Source organism: Carcharodon carcharias, chromosome 1 (assembly GCF_017639515.1).
Source record: "Carcharodon carcharias isolate sCarCar2 chromosome 1, sCarCar2.pri, whole genome shotgun sequence".
Lineage (NCBI taxonomy): Eukaryota > Metazoa > Chordata > Chondrichthyes > Lamniformes > Lamnidae > Carcharodon > Carcharodon carcharias.
In genome coordinates, this window is record NC_054467.1 from 258,046,420 (window position 1) to 258,066,308 (window position 19,889).

The following is a 19,889-nucleotide window of genomic DNA, read 5'->3' on the forward strand; positions in this document are numbered from 1 at the left end:
CAGACCTGCACTCCACCATGGGAGCCATGAGTATGTTCCTGTAGTGGTAACGTGAGAGGGAAATGGGGCACCTCGACATCCGTCCAGGTGCTCCTACTCCTCAAGGAGACAGGCCGGGGACCCTCAGGTGCCCAAAGGGAGGAGGAGCAGCAGCTGGACACCCATGGGTCATCCACTCAAGAATCTCAGAGGCCGTCCTCTCCCTCTGAGTCCGCTCAACCTCATTCTCTGTCACCGCAGAGGGAGCAGCTGGTCCACAGGAGGAAGCCAAAGCAAGCCGGGGCCCTCAAGATCTTGGCTCTTCAGGGGCCGAAGTCATCAGAAATAACAGGGCCAACCACTGCACAGGCTATCTCCACCCCTGCTGCAGATGTCAGGGCAACACCTGGAAGTGTTAGGCCTAGAAAAGTTAAGAAATTCTGTCACAAGTGGCTGCGCAGGTGAACACATTTTGTCCCTTTATAATCTGCAATATGTTCACTTTCACTGAATAATGTGTAATGGTGTCTTTCACCTTCATTGACAGGCTTTGCGAGTCCTCCCCCTGCATCACCTCCCACTAGCAGGTCATCTGCACGGAGTGGATCACGAGTGATTCTGGAGAGAGAAGTGTATGTGTGCCAGGGCTTTCGGAGACTTGTGCAAGCCTCTCCCACACACGTGCATCCTTCACGTATCACACTCACCTCAATGTCCTGAGCATTTTGAATGCTGCCTGCTGGGGTTCACTTTCAGTTGTCCATCTGAGCCTGACCTGCATCTCCACTTGCCCACTGACCACTCTCCCATGCAACAACTGATCTCGCCCAACACAAGGCTCCTTCATTTTTGGTTTTAGCAGCATGGTGCATGTAACATTTGTCTTTAGCACCCCTCCCGTCCTTGCCCCTCTCCCAGTCACACTTGTCCATTCCCCCATCACTGTCGACCCTCCCTGGCAGCACCTTGTACCTCCCAACCCTCACCTACCGGCCAGAACACTTTTCTGTCGGGGGTGTCCAGGCCAATGTGCACGCTCCCTACCTTCCCGAGAATCCCACCCCCATCCACATTAACCTCCCTGACCTCCTCCTCTGCCTTTGAGACCCCACCAACTACTCTCGCCATCCATTCTACCGATACCATTGCACCCTTACCCTCCCATCCTTCCGGCTCACTCTGCTCTCTCTCGTACTCACCATCCCCTTGTGCCACACCCACCCTCGGTTGGCTCCCTAGGAGACAGCCATCAACTCCACAGACCCATTCCTTGCATGTTCACCTGGACAACCCCCTCCCCTTACTCTTTCTTCCCCCTCAGATTCCTTCCTCCCTCTGGACTCCTTTTCCCATCTTACTCTTTCTTCCCCCTGGAGTCCTTCATCCCCTTGGAGTCCTTCCCCCCAGCCCCCCACCCCCCGCTGCCCCACCCCCACCTTCCTCGGCTATGAAGAGGCGATGGCATAGTGGCATTGTCACTGGACCGGAAGTCCCAAAGCAGACACTCCAACGGTGGCCTTCCACTTTCCGTGAGCTGCTTCGTGGTGGAGCCATGTCCATGTGAACCCACCCAGCACGCCATGGATGTTCCTCCAGGGTCCTGTTGGTCCAGCATCTTCTGTTCCTTGGATGTCCATGATGTGAGCAAGGCCCTGATGGTCAGTCCAGACTTCTGCACGTCACACGTGTTCCGCCCCGGTGTGTTTTCACCCTGACGTGGGTGGCAGGTTTGACGTTGTGGGGGTTTAGGGGGGTATGATTCCAGCCTTATAATGATATGCAGATGGTATTAAAATGACGTTCCTGATGTGAGGTAGTGGGAAACGCAGCCCGACTTTGATGGGTGGAACGGACGATTGCAAACTGGTTTCACGGACTTTGGTGAAGCTGGTTTTATTTTTTGCCTTCCCACCGTAACTGCCCGCTCCCGTTCGTCATGACGCCCAACGCCAGCAGGCATGGAAAATTCCGCCCTCCGATCCCAAGATATTGGAAGGCTGCTGCACATCATTTTGAAGGAGTCGGTGTCACTGGTGGTCAGGTCAGTGGGAGTGGAAGTAACCACAGTTAATGAAGAGCAGTGAATATGCCAGGGGCAGCATTTGAGCAGATAGGTTTGGTCTCGGTCTGATGGAATGTCCGAGCGAGGGGCTGAGATTGGTGGGGAGGTAGGCAGCACAGCTGGTGTAAAGGGAGTGAGGGAGACAGGAGGTGCTGGCTTCCCAAAGGAATTGTGTATGAGGGAGGTCACTCAGCCCATCCTTATTCATCCATCCAGCAGATCTGTGCACTCTATGGGCACAATGTTATGCCCTTCCCCAGTGGCAGGGAGTATATTGAATCGGGTGGGAGGGTGGGTTCTTCGCCACCCTCCCACTCCACCCCGATTAACCCTGTGGCAGGAAGGCCATGTACAGCCTTCCTGTTCCACCATCAGTTGTAGCACCTAAGTAGGCAACATTGCGGGGTTGCTTGCGGGCTCTCGGGGGTGGGTGGGGTTTTGGTGGGAGGGAGTGGGGGGAGATGGGGGTAGGTGCGTGTTCAAAGGCACTCCGTCGCTGATCGAGGGACCTGGCATCGGGGAGGTGGGAGAGCCACTGAGAGCCGCCCCCTATGCCCTGCAGCTGACCTCCTTCCCAGCAATCCCTGTGAACCCCACCCCTCTGATTGGCTGGCAGCTCTCAGCGAGCGGGCGGGACTTCTGACCCCCGGGGTCCTTGATCCTGGGTTAAGGCCTGCCAGGTTGGCATTTAGTTCAAAGGGCATTCCCTAAAAGAGGCGACGTGGGACCTCTCCAGCTCACCATTCCTTTCCTTATTCTCTACTGGCGGGTTGATTGATAAGCTGCAGGATTCTGCATCGGCAGTGCCTCAATGGGTTGCACTCTCACCTCTGGGTCCAAAGTTTACGGGTTCAAATCCAACTGCAGAAATTTCGGCACATAATCTCAACTGGCACTCCAAATGCAGTACTGAGGGAATACTGCACTGTCAGAGATGCCTTCTTTCAGCTCAGGCATCAAACCAAGGCTCCGACTGCCTTCTTAGGTGGACGTAAAAGGCCCCATGACGCTCGGGGAGATGGTGTCAGAGTGGTAATGTCACTGGGCTAATAATCCTGAGGCCCAGGCTAAAGATCTGGTGAAGCAGGTTCAAATCCCACCACGGCAGCTGATGGAATTTAAGGTCAATTAATAAATCTGGGAAAGGAAGCTAGACTTAGTAATGGTGACCATGAAACTATCTTCGACTGTTGTAAAATCCCATCTGATTCACTTATGCCCTTTAGGGAAGGAAATCTGCTGTCCTTACCTGGTCTGGCCTACATGTGACTCCAGACCCACAGCAGTGTGGTTGACTCTTAACTGCCCTGCGAAATGGCCTAGCAAGCCACTCAGTTCAAGGGCAATTAGGGATGGCCTTGCCAGCGATGCCCACATCCCCTGAGGGGGGAAAAAAGCCCTCAGGACATCTCAATACAGTGGTTTCAGGGTTGCACCTTGGGACCAAGATGCTATATTAATGCATGTTGTTGTTGTCCATTCTACCAGTCCCCGTGCCTGGCACTGCCTCTAACACATGCCTAATGGGTAATCACCTGTGCTAAGAATGAATGAGCTTTTTCGACAGTGAGCACTCACCTACACTGGCCCTGAAATATTGAAGAGTTCAGTAATGAAACCCCACTTCCTGTTGTTGGCCAATTGGTGTTCACGATGCTAGAAAAAGGGTTAGAGAGAAAAACATAAGTAAGGAAGAAACAGAAGAAGAAACAAAGAAGGAAAGAGAAAATGGGAGAAACAGAGAGAGAAATAAAGGGAGAAACAAAAGGAGGCAAACCAGGGGATAAACAGAGAAGGAAAGAGAGAGTGGGAGAGAAAGACAGAGAGGGAGAAGGAAAGACAAAGGGAGAAACAGAGATGGATAGAGAGACAAAATAGAAAGAGACAGGAATGAGAGAGCAAGAGAGAGTGAAGAGAAAGAGATGGAGATAGAGAAAAAAGGAGAGGAGAAAGTTAGAGGAGGTAACAAAAAGGGAGAGAAATAGCAAAAGGGGATAAGAAATTTACCTAGCACAAAGGAAGAAGGTTGTCGTTGTCAGAGGTCAATCATCTCAGTTCCAGGACATTACTGCAGGGGGGTGTCCCTCAGGGTGGTGTCCTCCTGAATATTGTCCAGGTCTTGCTGCATTTGGACATGGACCGCTTCAATATCTGAGGAGTTGCGAATGGTCTGAACATTGTGCAATCGTCAGCGAACATCCCCACTTTTGATCTTATGATGGAAGGAAGGTCATTGATGAAGCAGCTGAAAATGGTTGGGCAGGCTTGGGCTGACAAGTGGCAAGCAGCATTCGTGCCTCACAAGTGCCAGGCAATGACCAACAAGAGAGAAACTAACCATCATCCCTTGATGTTCAATGGCCTTACCATCACTCTCAACATCCTGAAGGTTACCATTGACCAGAAATTGAACTGGACTAGCCATATAAATACTGTGCCTGCAAGAGCAGGTCAGAGGCTAGGGAATCCTGCAGTAAATAACTCACCTCCTGACTCACCAAAGCCTAACCACCATCTACAAAGCACAAGTCAGGGGTGTGATAGAATACTCCCCACTTGCCTGGTCTCTCCAATGAAAAGGAAACCACATTGGGAGCAATGACTGCAGCAGACTGGGTGACCGCTTTGCAGAACACCTTTGGTCTGTCCGCAAGCATAACCCAGACCTCCCTGTCACTTGCCATTTCAACACTCCACCCTGCTCTCATGCCCACATGTCCGTCCTTGGTCTGCTGCAATGTTCCAGTGAAGCTCAACGCAAACTGGAGGAACAGCACCTCATCTTCCGACTAGGCACTTTACAGCCTTCCGGACTGAATATTGAGTTCAACAATTTTAAATCACGAACTCTCTCCTCCATTCCCACCCCCTTTCCGATCCCCCTTTTTTTTCTGATAATTTATATAGATTTTTCTTTTCCCACCTATTTCCATTATTTTTAAACGTATTTCCATCCATTGTTTTATCTCCACCTTTTAGACTATTTCGATCCCTTTCCCCCAACCCCACCCCCACTAGGGCTATCTGTACCTTGCTCATCCTAATGTCACCTATTAGCATATTTCTTAGCTAATATCACAACCGTCAACACCTTTTTGACCTTTTGTCTATGACATCTTTTGGTTATCTCCACCTATCACTGGCCCTCTATCCAGCTCTACTTGCCCTACCCACCACCCCGCCCCACCACCCTTAAACCAGCTTATATTTCACCTCTCTTCTATTTTTCCTTAGTTCGGTTGAAGAGTCATACGGACTCGAAACTTTAACTGTGTTCCTCTCTGCAGATGCTGTCAGACCTGCTGAGTTTTTCCAGGTGTTTTTATTTCTCTTGAGATAGGTTCCAGGTTGCTGTTATTCTATATATAAACTCCCTGAAGCCCTGTGTTAAATTCCAGCCTGTAACTCACTACTGGGTATCTGTTATTCTACATATAAACCAGGTAAATCCCTCGATTAGATTCCAGTCAGTAACTCACTTCCAGGTATATGCTATGCTATATATAAACCACCTGAACCCTGGATTAGATTCCAGTCTGTAACTCACTCCTGGAAATATGCTATTCTGTATATAACCAGACCCCCATTCAAACTCTGGGTTAGACTCCAGCCTGTAATTTTTTTCATTCATGGGATGTGGGCTTTGCTGGCTGGGCCAGCATTTATTGCCCTTCCCCAATCACCCTTGAGAGGGTAAGTGGCTTCTTAGGCCATTTCAGAGTCAAACATATTGCTGTGGGTCTGGACTCACATGTAGGTAACAATGGCAGATTTCCTTCCCTAAAGGAAATTAGTGAACCAGGTGGTGACAATTGATGATAGTTTCATGGCCACCATTACCAAGACTAGCTTTATATTCTAGATTTATTAATTAAATTCAAATTCCACAAGCTGCCATGGTGGGATTTGAACCCATTTCCCCCAGGACATTAACCTCAAGAAATCGCTAGTCTCTAGATTACTAGCTCAGCAATATTACCACTACACCACCTTACCCCTTATATATAAACCACAAGATCTTCATGAATAGATCTGCAGCCTGTAACTCGTGTGTATGCTGACCTCGTCCTTCTAGGTGATAGTGGTTGCGGGTTTGGAAGGTCCAGTTGAATGAACCTTGGTGAGTTGCTGCAGTGCATCTTGTAGATGGTACACACTGCTGCTACTGTGTGTTGGTGGTGGAGGGAGTGAATTTTAATGGTGGTGAATGTGATGCCAACCAAGCGGGCTGCTTTGTCCTGGATGGTGTCGAGCTTCTTGAGTGTCGTGGGAGCTGAATTCATCCAAGCAAGTGGGGAGTATTCCATCACACTCCTGACTTGTGCCTTGTAGATGGTGGACAGGCTTTGGGGAGTCAGGAGGTAAGTTACTCACTGCAGAATTCCCAGCTTCTGACCTGCTCTTGTAGCCACACTATAGCTATATATAGGGAGGAGGTTAGATTCTCTCTTGTTGAAGATGGTCATTGCCTGGTACTTCTACAGTGTGGATGTTACTTGCCACTTATCTGTTCACACCTGAATGTTGTCCAGGTCTTGCTGCATATAGTCACAAACTATTTCAGTATCAGAGAAGTTGTGAATGGTACTGCATATTCTGCAATCTTCAGGAAACATCCCAACTTCTGGCATTTTGACAGAGAAAAAGTAATTGATGAAGCTGGAGATAGTTGGGCCTAGGAACACTGTCCTGAGGAATGCTGCTGGGGGAGGTGGGGTGTCAGCTCACCTGAAGGGACTGTTCCCTCCAGAACACTCTGGTCCACTCCTCCATCACCCCCACACCTCATCCCCTTCCCACAGCATTTCCCCATGCACTCGCAGGAGGTTTAACACATGCCTCTTTACCTTCTCGGTCCTCACTGTCCAAGGCCCCAAACACTCATTTCAGGGTGAAGTAGCAATTTACTAATACTTCTTTCAACTTAGTCTACTGTACTCGCTGTTCACGATGTAGTTTCCCTGCCATTGGGGATACTAAACGCAGACTGGGTGACCATTTTGCAGAACATCCATGTTCAGTCCGCAAGCAGTACCCTGACCTCCCTGTCGCTTGCCATTTCAATTCACCATCTTGCTCTCATGCCCACATGTCTGTCCTTGGCCTGCTGCATTGTTCCAGTGAAGCCCAGCACAAACTGGAGGAACAGCACCTCATCTTCCAGTTCGGCACTTAACAGCCTTTCGGACTGAATATTGAGTTCAACAACTTCAGACCATGAACTCTGTCCTCCATTTTGAATATTTTTCCCCCAAGTTCCAGTTTGTATCTTATTCTCATATCTTTGCTTTCAGACAGAGCTGACCCCTTTTTCTGCTATTGACACATCCTGATATTTTGCTTTCAGACAGTGCTGATCTGTATTCTGCTATTAATGCCTACTCCGGGCCGAAGCTTTTGTCTTTATACTATCATTACCACTTCTTTTGCCTTGTGTTCCATGATATCTTTGTCATTTAATCTCCCACCTTCCAACCTATCCCTAAGCTTCTCTTTTATTCCACTTGCCCCTCCACCACACCCCCCCCCCCCACCCCTTTTGGCAACAGCACAAAACCCAACATATTTCTACCTCTCTCCAGTTCCATGGAAGAGTCATATTGGACTCGAAGCATTAATTAGTTTCTCTTTTCCCAGATGCTGCCAGATCTGCTGAGTTTTTCCAGCACTCTCTGTTTTATTACATTCCTCAACTTCATTTATGAGCCATGGTTGACTCATTTTTCCTGTTGGGTTTTGGTGCCTTCAAGGAATGTATATTTATTGTAAACCATGTACTAATTCTTTAAATATTCGCTATTGAGTGTCTCCCATCAAACCTTTTAATATATTTTCCAAATCCACCACAGCCAACTTGCCCCTTATACCTTCATAATTCCCTTTGTTTAGATTTAAGAACCTAGATATGTATTGAACGACATTGTTTTTAAATTTAATGGAAAATCCCATCAAATTATTGTCACTCTTCCCTCAAGGTTATTTTGCAAGAAGACTATTAATTAGTCCTTTCTCATTGCACAATACTAGATTGAAAATAGCTTGTTTCCTAATTGGTTCATCAACATACTGCTCTAGAAAGCTATCTTGTATACATTCCAGGAATTCGTCCTCCTCAGCATTAGTGCTCATTACATTCACCCAGTGTACATGTAGATTGAAGTCCCCCATGTATACTGTATTACACTTGTTACATGCAGCTCTAATTTCCTGAGTTATACCGTGCCTTACCATGGCCACTACTGCTTGGTGGCCTAGAAACAACTCCAACCAAGGTTTGCCGCCCCTTGCTGTTTCTTAGCTCCACCCAAACAGATTCTACAACTTGTCCTTTCGATCTAAGATCCCCTCTCACCAATGTACTGATCCCATTCCTTATTATCAGTGAAACCCCAACTCCTTTTTTATTTTTGCCTGTCCTTTCTAAATGTTGAATATCCTTGAATATTCAGTTCATAGCCTTGGTCACCTTGCAGCCACATCTCTGTAATGGCAATTAGGTCATACCCATTGACTTCCATTTATGCCATCAATTCACCTACCTTGTTGCAAATGCTGTGTTCATTCAAACAGAGCGCCTTTAATTCTGCCTTTCTAACATTAGCTAAATTTGCTGATGATATAAAGAGAGGTTGGAAAGCAAGTTGTGAGGAGGATACAAAGAGTCTCAAAAAGTGATGTAAAAAGTTTAAGGGAGTGGGCAAAAAAATTGGCAAGTGGAGTATGGGAAAATGAGTCAGGAAGAATAGAAAAACAAATTATTTAAATGGAGAGAGAGGACAGAATGCTGCAGTACAGAGGAATCTGGGTGTCCTTGTACATGAATCATAAAAAGTTAGCATTCATGTACAGCAAGTAATTGGGAAGGCAAATGAAATGTTGGCTTTTATTGCAAAGAGGGTGGAGTGTTAAAGGAGGGAAGTCTTGCTACAGCTGCACAGGACATTAGTGAGACCACACCTGGCTTTCTGGTCTCCTTACTTAAGAAAGGAAATGCTTGCATTGGAGGCAGTTCAGGGAAGGTTGACTGGGGTGAACAAGTTACTTATGAGGAAAGATTTGAGCAGATTGGGTGCATACTCATTAGAGTTTAGAAGAATGGGGGGTGATCTTTTGAAACATTTAACATGTATGATTGAGGTGTATAATATTACAAGGGGCATAGATAGGGTAGACAGGAAGGAACTTTCCCCCTTGGTGGAGGGATCAATAACCAGGGGGCATAGATTTAAGGTAAGGGGCAGGAGGTTTAGAGGGGATGTGTGGAAGAATTTTTTCACCCAGAGGGTGGTGGAAATCTGGAACTCACTGCCTGAAAGGGTGGTAGAGGCAGAAACGCTCATAACATTAAAGAAGTATTTGGATATGCACTTGCGATGCCATGACATACAAGGCTAAGGGCCTAGTACTGGAAAGTGGGATTAGAATAGTTAGGTAAATGTTACACTGACGCAGACTCAATGGGCCGCAGGGCCTTTTTTGTGCTGTAGACCTCTATGACTTTAAGATTCTGGGGGGGTGGATTTGACAGGGTAGATGCTGAGGGGAGTTTGACAGGGTGGATGCTGAGGGGAGTTTGACAGGGTAGGTGCTGGGGGGGATTTGACAGGGTAGATGCTGAGGGGAGTTTGACAGGGTAGGTGCTGGGGGGGATTTGACAGGGTAGGTGCTGGGGGGGATTTGACAGTGGATGTTGTGTACATGGATTTTAGCAAGGCATTTGACAAGGTCCCACATGGCAGATTGGTCAGGAAAGTAAAAGCCCATGGGATTCAAGAAAACTGGATAAAAGGTTGGCTTTGTAATAGGAAGCAAAGGGTAATGGTCGATGGATGCCCTTGCGAATAGAAAGTTGCCTCAAGTGGTGTTCCACAGGGCTCGGTGTTGGGACCCTTGCTGTTTGTGTTATATATTAATGATTTGGATGTGAACGTGGGGGTCACGATTGGGAAATGTGCAGATGACAGAAAGATTGGCCGAGTAGTGGATAGTGTAGAGGATAGCCATAATCTCCAAAACAATATAGCTGGGTTGGTGGAGTGGGCGGTAAAGTGGCAGATGGATTTTAACATAGAGAAGTGTGAGGTCATACATTTAGGGAGGTCAAACAGTAACAGGGATTACACAAATAATGGGAATATACTAAGAGGGGTAGGTGAAGTGAGAGATCTTGGTGTACAAGTACACAGGTTCCTGAAGGCAGCAGTTCAAGTAGACAAGGTTATAAAGAAGGCATATGGAATGCTCTCCTTCATTGGCAGAGGTATAGAATATAAAAGTAAGGATATAATGTTGGAATTGTATAAAACACTGGTGAGGCCACAACTGGAGTACTGTGTGCAGTTCTGGTCACCACATTACAGGAAGGACGTAATAGCTCTGGAGAGAGTGCAGAGGAGGTTTACAAGAATGTTGCCAGGGTTAGAAAAGTGTAGCTATGAGGAGAGATTGGATAGGTTGGGGTTATTTTCCTTAGAACAAAGAAGGCTGAGAGGTGACTTGATTGAGGTGCACAAAATTATGAGGGGAATAGATAGAGTGGACAGGATAAAATTGTTTCCCTTGGTGGAGAATTCTAGAGCCAGGGGACATAGATTCAAGATCAGTGGCAGAAGGTGTAGGGGGGGACATGAGGAAGAATTTTTTTACGCAGAGGCTAGTGGGTGTCTGGAATTCGCTGCCCAAATTGGTGGTAGAGGCAGAAACTCTAAACTCTTTTAAAAAGTACCTGGATCTGCACCTTAAGTGCTGTAAGCTGCAGGGCTATGGGCCGGGTGCAGGAAGTTGGGATTAGAAAGGGCACCTGGGTGTCCTCGGGCTGGCATGGACAAGATGGGCTCAATGGCCCCCTTCTGTGCTGTAACTTTTCTATGGCTCAATGGTAGATGCTGAGAGGGGTTTGACAGGTTGGATGCTGAGGTGGGGTTGACAGAGTAGATGCTGAGGGAGGTTTGACAGGGTAGATGCTGAGGGGGTTTTGACAGAGTAGATGCTGGGGGGGATTTGACAGAGTAGATGTTGGGGGAGAGTTTGTCAGGGTGGATGCTGAGGGGGATTTGACAGGGTGGATGCTGAGAGGAATTTGACAGGGCAGATGTTGGGGGAGAGTTTGTCAGGGTAGATGCTGAGGGGGAGTTTGACAGGGCAGATGTTGGGGGAGAGTTTGACAGGGTGGATGTTGGGGGAGAGTTTGACAGGGTAGATGTTGGGGGGGAGTTTGTCAGGGTAGATGTTGGGGGAGAGTTTGTCAGGGTGGATGTTGGGGGGGAGTTTGACAGGGTAGATGTTGGGGGAGAGTTTGTCAGGGTGGATGTTGGGGGGGAGTTTGACAGGGTAGATGTTGGGGGAGAGTTTGACAGGGTAGATGTTGGGGGGGAGTTTGTCAGGGTAGATGTTGGGGGAGAGTTTGTCAGGGTAGATGTTGGGGGAGAGTTTGACAGGGTAGATGTTGGGGGGGAGTTTGTCAGGGTAGATGTTGGGGGGGAGTTTGTCAGGGTAGATGTTGGGGGGGAGTTTGGCAGGGTAGATGTTGGGGGAGAGTTTGACAGGGTAGATGTTGGGGGGGAGTTTGTCAGGGTAGATGTTGGGGGAGAGTTTGTCAGGGTAGATGTTGGGGGAGAGTTTGACAGGGTGGATGCTGAGAGGATGTTTCCTCTCATGGGGGGATCTAGAATTCGAGGTCACAGTTTTAAAATAAGGGGCCTCCCAGTTAAGAAAGAGTGAGGGGGAATTTCTTCTCTCAGAGGGTCATTAGTCTTTGGAATTCTCTTCCATAGAGAACACTGGAGGCTGGGTCTTTGTGTAATACAGATTTTTGATCGACAAGGGAGTCGAGGGTTATGGGGGGGTAGGCAGGAAAATGCAGTCAAAGCCACAATCAGATCAGCCATGATCTTATTGAATGGTGGAGCAGCCTCGAGGGGCTGAATGGCCTATTCCTGCTCCTATTTCTTATGCTCCTATGAAACTTCTGCATTTTATCACTACTCTAACTTTTTTTCTCTGCCTCCTTCCCAAGTTGTTTGTTGATCCTGTGGTAAAGGCAGCCTGTTTTTCTTAAAGGTAGATTGCTTCTCGAAGGTCAAGTGGAAAAAACTCATTGCTGCATAGGAAATTTGACAAAAATGGAAACCAGAGGGATCCAGACTGATAGAGCATTAGAGTGGTCAGAAAGTGTCCCGGGCAGGAGGGGGTGTTTAATTTAAACAGCCCTAATTTCTCCTCTCACCACCCGTCTGTAAACAGAGAAGTGTTTTGATTTTGATTCCCCCTTTAAAAGGGGTGGTGTCTTTTCCAACCCATCGATTTTGGTGTGGTCCAATTTCTATTAATAACCCTACAGCAAACTCATAATAAGGTGAACTCAGAGGGCTAGTTTATTGGCACACACTCAAAATGAACTTAGAGGGTTAGTTTATTTGCACACACTCAAAATGCAGGACAGTGTTTCGCTATTTAGCCCCCTGTACATTCATAAAAGAGGGATAGAGAAAGAAAGATTTACTGGGTGAAGACCACAGAGCAAAGAATTATTGTTTCACCTGCATCCAGAACCCAGAATCAGAAGTCCAATGGTGTATTCCTTCACGGAGGTCGGCAGGCTGAACTGATGCTGGATAATGCACCTTTCCCGTCAGCTTGACTTCCACAATGAGTTAAGCATGCAGAGATGAATCAGTCTTGTCAGTGATTGTATAGGAGTTCCAGTAGAAACAGTGTAGATGAGCTGGGGGTGGGGGGGGCAGTTGGGGTGGGCGGTGGTGGGTGGGGGGGGTGTGGAGAGGTGGAGGGGCTGTGGGTGGTGGGTGGCCAGAAATTCAAACATGGGCCAAGCCCTTGTTTTGAGCTGCTGCTTAGTAAGTGGGAGATGGCAGATTGATTTGCAGTACAGCAAGACAGTACAACTGGTTCCCCCAAGGAAGGAGGGTCATGTCACATGACTACCACCACTCCAAGGGTGTACATTTCTTTGTCTGGGTTCCTAAGATTGTTAATGTTCCAACTATTAAATCTGAATGGGAGGTTGCAGGGTCCTTTGTCCTAATAGGCGGTTGGCCAGGCCTGGCTTATGAAATAGAGATGGCCTTTGTACAATTCCCTTTGAATTTGGTCCCTGCAGTCCACAGGATCATTAGTGTCTCTTCAGAGATGATGAGGCACAAGCCTCAGCGATACTGCCCTGGGAGCTCTTTTGTTTAGGGTCACAACCAGACATAGCTTCAGTGATTGTCAAATGGTCATTGTCCAGTTTTACAATTTTAGGAATTAGCCGTGATGACTGTTCATAAAAATATAGTATGAGGTCTTAGTCCCATTACAGGAAGGGAAACTCCATGATCCTGTGGGGGCCAGGAGCTCCTCAAGAACGATGCTCCAAAGGGTAGGTGACCAGGGAGCAACTCCTAGGTTCTGGACCGAGAACCTGGCAACATGACCTCACATGAGGGGTCAACGTGAATATATCGTCACACGACATCTCCCAGCCACCACACCACCAACCTCGCACACTGCTCAGTGCACCATACCTCATCACTCTCCCAGTACCAGTCCCTGGCACTCAGAACTCCCGCCAAACATCAGATCCTCCACCTCACCCTCATACACATAGCAATGCTGGCAGCCTCAAACCCACATCCCTGCAGTTATTGCTGTGGCAGGAAATATCACCCAAACCCAGTGCAACATTCTCACTGACATTCTGCCCTCTCTCTTGCAGGACAAGGTGAAATACAATAGAAAGGAGCAGAGTAGTTCTGAAGCAGGACAAGGATGCCTGCCTCTACTGAGCCCAAGGAGGAGATGGTTCCCTGCATCATGGGAAACTGCGGTGGGGCCCACAGCACCTGACATCATGAGAACACTGAGGATGACAATGTGTTCTGCCTTATGACTCTTTCCAATTCCCAGCACACATTCACCCTGCTGTCGGGGCATGGTGAGCCAGCTGCTGATGCTGTGACCATGGACCTTTTGCTTCTCAACCGAACCCCCTTCCCTCACTCCAACCTACAGCTTCTGTTCCCTCTTAAAGAACACAAGAATAGCCACCTGACCAGCCACAAGGAGGGAGGAGACAGCAACAGAATAGTGGTGATGGAGAGGCCCTGTCTTTTATCTGACGCTCTTAGCCACCAGCTCAGACACTGTGTACTGCGCGAGGCTAGCGTAAAGTTGGAAACAGCTCACAGTGAGTCACTGGGCAGGAAGCAGGCCATGGTAAAAGGTTGCTTGCCAGCTCACTGGAAGGTACAGTGGCAGACAGGTTCTGCTGCAGGGGAATCAGATGATAGAATACTCCACACTTGCCTGGATGAGTGCAGCTCCAACAACATTCGAGAAGCTTAATACCGTCCAGAACAAAGCTTGATTTGCACCCCATCCACCACTTTCAACAATCACTCCCTCCACCACCTGACCAGCCCCAAGGAGGGAGGAGACGATAGCAGTGTGTGTACCATCTACAAGATGCACTGCAGGAATTCACCAAGGCTCCTTCGACAGCACCTTCCAAACCCACGACCACTACCATCTAGAAGGACAAGGGCAGCAGATAGATGGGAACACCACCACCTGGAAGTTCCCCTCCAAGTCACTCACCATCCTGACTTGGAAATATATCGCCGTTCCTTCACTGTCGCTGGGTCAAAATCCTGGAACTCCCTCCCTAACAGCACTGTGGGTGTACCTACACCACATGGACTGCAGCGGTGCAAGAAGGCAGCTCACCACCACCTTCTCAGGGGCAATTAGGGATGGGCAGTAAATGCTGGCCCGGCCAGCGACGCTCACATCCCATGAAAGAATTTTTAAAATGTTGCTCGATGGGTGTGATGCAGGAAAACACTGATGTCGATGCACCCAAAATACTGAGTTAATTCACAGGCCTGTCTCCTGTAAAGGAAGATGGAGTTGTCCAGCTCCAACTTGGCCGAGGGTATTGTGTGGAGGCTGCCCTCTCTGCAGCATCTGCTCCATCCGTCTGCCGGCTCCTGACCCAGAGACACCACAAATGCAGCCTCCATACCTGCTGCAGATTACCTACTGCTCTTCTCACCTCTGTAAGAATGCAGCAACACTCTCTGCCAAATGAACGAGAGCACCTCCGGTGGAATCTTGCAGGACTCAGCTCCTAATCGCCGTCTCCAGGCTCCCAAGCTATTAGTGATGGAGGGTAAGCTCCAGTCACTGTAAGCCCAATCACAGCTCTCAGGGATGTCTGGCTGGAAGCTTAACAGGAAGAGGTGGGCGCTGCTGAGGCTGGCGAGTGTGCTGGCACCTCAATATGGAGGTGCCCTCAGCTGCCAGCATCGAATTAACGGGCTGGATTTAACGGAGGTCGGTGGTGGGAGGGCGGGGGTGTGGGGGGGGTGGGGGGGGGGTGTGATTTTGTAGCCCAAGGGAGTGGGGAATGCACAATGGAGAGGGCACCATCTGGTGGGGAGAGGCCCCCGTTTGAGTTGGTGGAAAAGTGAACTGGCCTCTTTCCTCCCTCTTCCAGCGCCCACCATATTATGGCACCGTTGACGGAATTAGGCCCTTAACCAGCCCTTGATTGGCCAGTTAAGGGCCTCAATAGGCCTTAGGGCAGGCAGACTGACCAATGCCTTTTCTGCCCACTGTATTATGGGGGAGAGCTCAGGGACGGGCTGGAAGACAGTGGGCAGGGGGCTGCAAAACCTCCCCCCCTCCCCTCAAACCCCCATGAATTAAAGAGGCCCGAAGCCAGTATGGACATTGTATTGGAGGGCATTTCATCCCCACTGTCCAGCCACTGGGGAATGGAGTCTCGACTGAGTCTGCGGCAGGGACTGCTCCCATGTTGGTAAAACCACTGACATCACAAGTGAGGCCTTAATTAGGCTAATTGGCTGACCCTGTTTCCAGGCCACCTCTAGGAAACTCCCCCAGTGGCAGGAATGTATCACAGGAGCTGTCCCAACGCGACTCCCCCCATCACTGTTTTCCTGCCTCCCTGTCTCCAACCCCACCTCCAGTGGGGAGAGAAATCCAGTCCAGTTCAGTACTGCCACCCTATGCCTCCTTCATTTCCTTCCTTGTCTTCCCTGAAACATTATAGCCAGCAATATTGAGTTAAACCTCCCCTTCTTTGAACCAGGTCTTTGGCTGCCCTTTGTACCAGCAGCTCACATACCTTATGTACCACAGCCTGCGCTTTTAGACATGTACCCTATACCCGTCTTACTCTGCCCCACATTTCTTCCCCCTGTGATTCCTCCTGCTTTTGAACTATTCTTTAATTTAATGCTGTTTGTCTCTCCCAGGCTCTCTGCAATCCCCTCTAATTGTGGTCCAACTCAGCCCTGCCGAACTAGTTTAAACCCTCCCTGCAGTGCGATACTCCCTGCTGGAAAATTGGTGGCAGTCCTGTTGGTGTACAATCCATCCATCTTGCACAGATTCCTCATGGCCCTGACTTGGTGTCAATGCCCCAGGAATTTGAATGCTTCCTCCCCATGCACCATTTTTCTGGCTACTCCAAGCTGCTCCTATACTCACTAGCATGTGTCACTGGGAGTAACGCAGAGGTCGCTACCTTTGAGGTGCTGCTCTTCACCCTTCCTCTCTCGCTCCTGAGACTCTGTTTGTACAAACCCTTTTACCTACATCACCTAGACCATGATTTCTGGCTGTTCCCATTCCCCCCAACTCCCCAAAAAGGGAGACAGAGTTGAACTGATATTGTGCTTTTCACAGCTACCAGTTTACAGCCAAAGATGTGCTTTTTTGAACTGTAGTCACCCATTTAGTTCAGGAAACAAGGCAGCCAATTTTGCACACAGCAGGGAGGCAATGGTGTAGTGGTATTGTAACTGGGCTAGTAATCCGGAGACCCAGAGTAATGTCCTGGGGTCCCAAGTTTGAATCCCACCACAGCAGATGGTGGAATTCGAGCTCAATAAAAATCTGGAATTAAAAGTCTAATGATGACCATGAAACCATTGCTGATTGTCATAAAAACCCATCTAGTTCACTAATGCCCTTTAGGATAGGAAATCTACATGTGTCTCCAGACCCACAGCAACATGGTTGACTCTTAAATGCTCTCTGAACAAGGGCAAATTGGGAAGGGCAATAAATGCTGGCCTAGCCAGCAACACTCACATCCCATGAATGAATAAACAAAAACTCTCTCAAACAGCGGTGTGATAATAACCAGATGTTGATTGAGAGAGAAATATTCACCAAGGAAAACTTCCTTACCCTTCTTCAGAATGGTGCCATGGGGATTTTTTACATCCACCAGAGCAGGCAGATGGGGCTCCAGTTTAACATCTTATCCAAAAGATGGTACCTCTGACAGTGCAGCACTCCATCAGAGCTGCACTGGAAATGTTTTTAATTTAATCTTTCTCGGGATATGGGAGTCGATGGCAAGGCAGCATTTAATGTTCATCTCTAATTGCCCTTGAGAACTGAGTGGCTTGCTAGGCCATTTAGAGGGCAGCTGAGAGTCAACCGAATTGCTGTGGGTCTGGAGTCACATGTAGGCCAGACCAGGTAAGGACAGCAGATTTCCTTCCCTAAAGGACAGTAGTGAACCAGATGGTTTTTTATGACATAAACTGATAGCTTCATATTCTAGAGTTATGAATGTTATACTCAGTCTGTTCATGAACTAAATCTACCTCCTCTCTCCTACAGGCAGCAGCAGGTCCAGACAGACCAGCACAGACAACATAAGCCCCAGGCCTAGGCCACCTCAGAGGAGGATGCTGATGATCCATCTGAAGGACACCCATCACTGCATCACCTGCACCTTCCACAGAGACACACACCCCGATGGGTCACAGACCTAGATTAGGCTCAGGGTGACATTCTGGGGAATACCTCACTGACCCGTCTCCGCAGCAGTCGGAGGCAGTGACAGCCCAGCTCTCTGGAACTTGGGGGACTGCTGGAGATCAGGCACCCACTGAGCCCAAGTCAGATGATGAGCCTCTGGGAATGGCCGTCACAAACATGCTGGAGATGCAACAACAGGCGGTGGAAAATCAGGGAGAGTTACGAGAGGCAGTCAACAGCCCGAGCGAAGAATGGAAGAGTCTACCCGCATTCTGTCTGATATCGTGGCTCTGACATGTGAGCACCTTGAGGTCACTATGGGAACGGTGGTGGCCGCTTTGGAGACCTTGGTCCAGCAGGTTCTGCTGGATTTGCGCTCAGACCTGCACTCCATCGCTATAGGCATTGGTGGGATCCATCAGTGGCTGGGCAAGAGTGGGTGGTGCACCTTGACCTCCCTCCAGGTGCCTCTTCTCCTCAAGGAGTCAGGCAGGGGCCCTCGTGCACTCATAGGGAGGAGGACCATCAGCTGGAGACCCTGGGGCCATCCAACCAGGTGACTCTGTGAGTGTCCAGCCGAACCCAATCCCCTCTGCCTGTGACCCCATCGCCTCCAGCTTCACAGGCTGAGGAGGGTGCACCTGCCTCGCAGCAGGAGACACAAAGCAGGCCCCGGCCCTCCAGGGGACAGCCGCCAAATTCATCGAAGACAACAGGGCGCAGCAGCCAGCAGGCTGCCTCCACCTCTGCTGTCAAAGTCGGGGAAGCACTAAAATGTAGTGGTAGGGTTAGAAAAATTGAGAAACTTTGACAGCGCTTCTGGATCAAGGCTGTTCAATACTATATATATCATGCACCTTTGTAAATACATTTGCTACTCATCAGAATGGTCTCGTCATTTGAATGCATTCTGCTCGTATTGCGAGGGTGACCCAAGCTCCCACCCAGTCATCACCTCCCTTTGTGAGCCTCATATTCATGTGATGTGTGGTTGACTCATGATAGTTACTCAACCCTTGTGTCCTGTCAGGGAGATGTGTCAGCCTCTTGCAAAAGCAAAACACTGCAGATGCTGAAAATTGGAAATAAAAACAGAAAATGCTGGGAAAAACTCAGCAGGTCTGGTAGCATCTGTGGAGAGAGAAACAGAGTTAATGTTTCGAGTCTGTATAAACCTTTTTCAGAGCTCTGAGGAAGGGCCATACAGACTCGAAACGTGAACACTGTTTCTCTCTCCACAGATGCTGCCAGACCTGCTGAGTTTTTACAGCATTTTCTGTTTTTGTGTCAAAATTTTCACTGGAGGTATCTGCAAAATGTGTGAGTAACCTCTAGTCCTTATAAGGCAACATGGAGTTAGGCGTGCGCAAGGTGTGCCGGAGGGTTAGTTGAAATGGGAAGGCTTCCTTCATTGTTTGTGTGAAAGCACAAGACCTGCAGCTATGATGGTCTCTCCAACCATCGGCGCGTCTCCGTGTCCATTAAGATGGCCACATCCGCATCAAGTCCCGGTGAAGCAGCATTTACGCTGTTGTGCCGACGTTCACTTCCCAGAATGCACGGATACAGGGTTTGCTGCTGACCTTCCCAAAGGTTAGGGCCCGGTGAATCGTGAGGGTTGAAGGTTCAAGTCCAAGTGCTGGAATTGCTCTCGATGTTACTGGTTGTAGACGCCCTTCAGTGCATTGGCAGGGTACTAAGGGACAGAAGGAATGCGGTCGGGACCCTTGCCTGCACCTTCCTCCTCCTGGAATCTTGAGGCTATCAGTGGGGCAAGGGTATTTCCACACTGTGCTCCTTCAGTGGCATCCTCACGTGGAAGGTGACATCTCCCAATTCAGGTTCCTGCCCTTCCAGCTCTTCACTGTCCGAGGAGTTCTCGGCCTCCTCCATGAGTCCCTCTGGCAAGGGATCCCGCCTTTGAAAAGCCAAGTTGTGAATGATGCAACAGACCACGATGATGTGGGACACCCTCTGTGGAGGGTACTACAGAGCCCCACCTGAGCAGTCCAAACATCGGAAGCACAACTTCAGTACGCCAATAGTC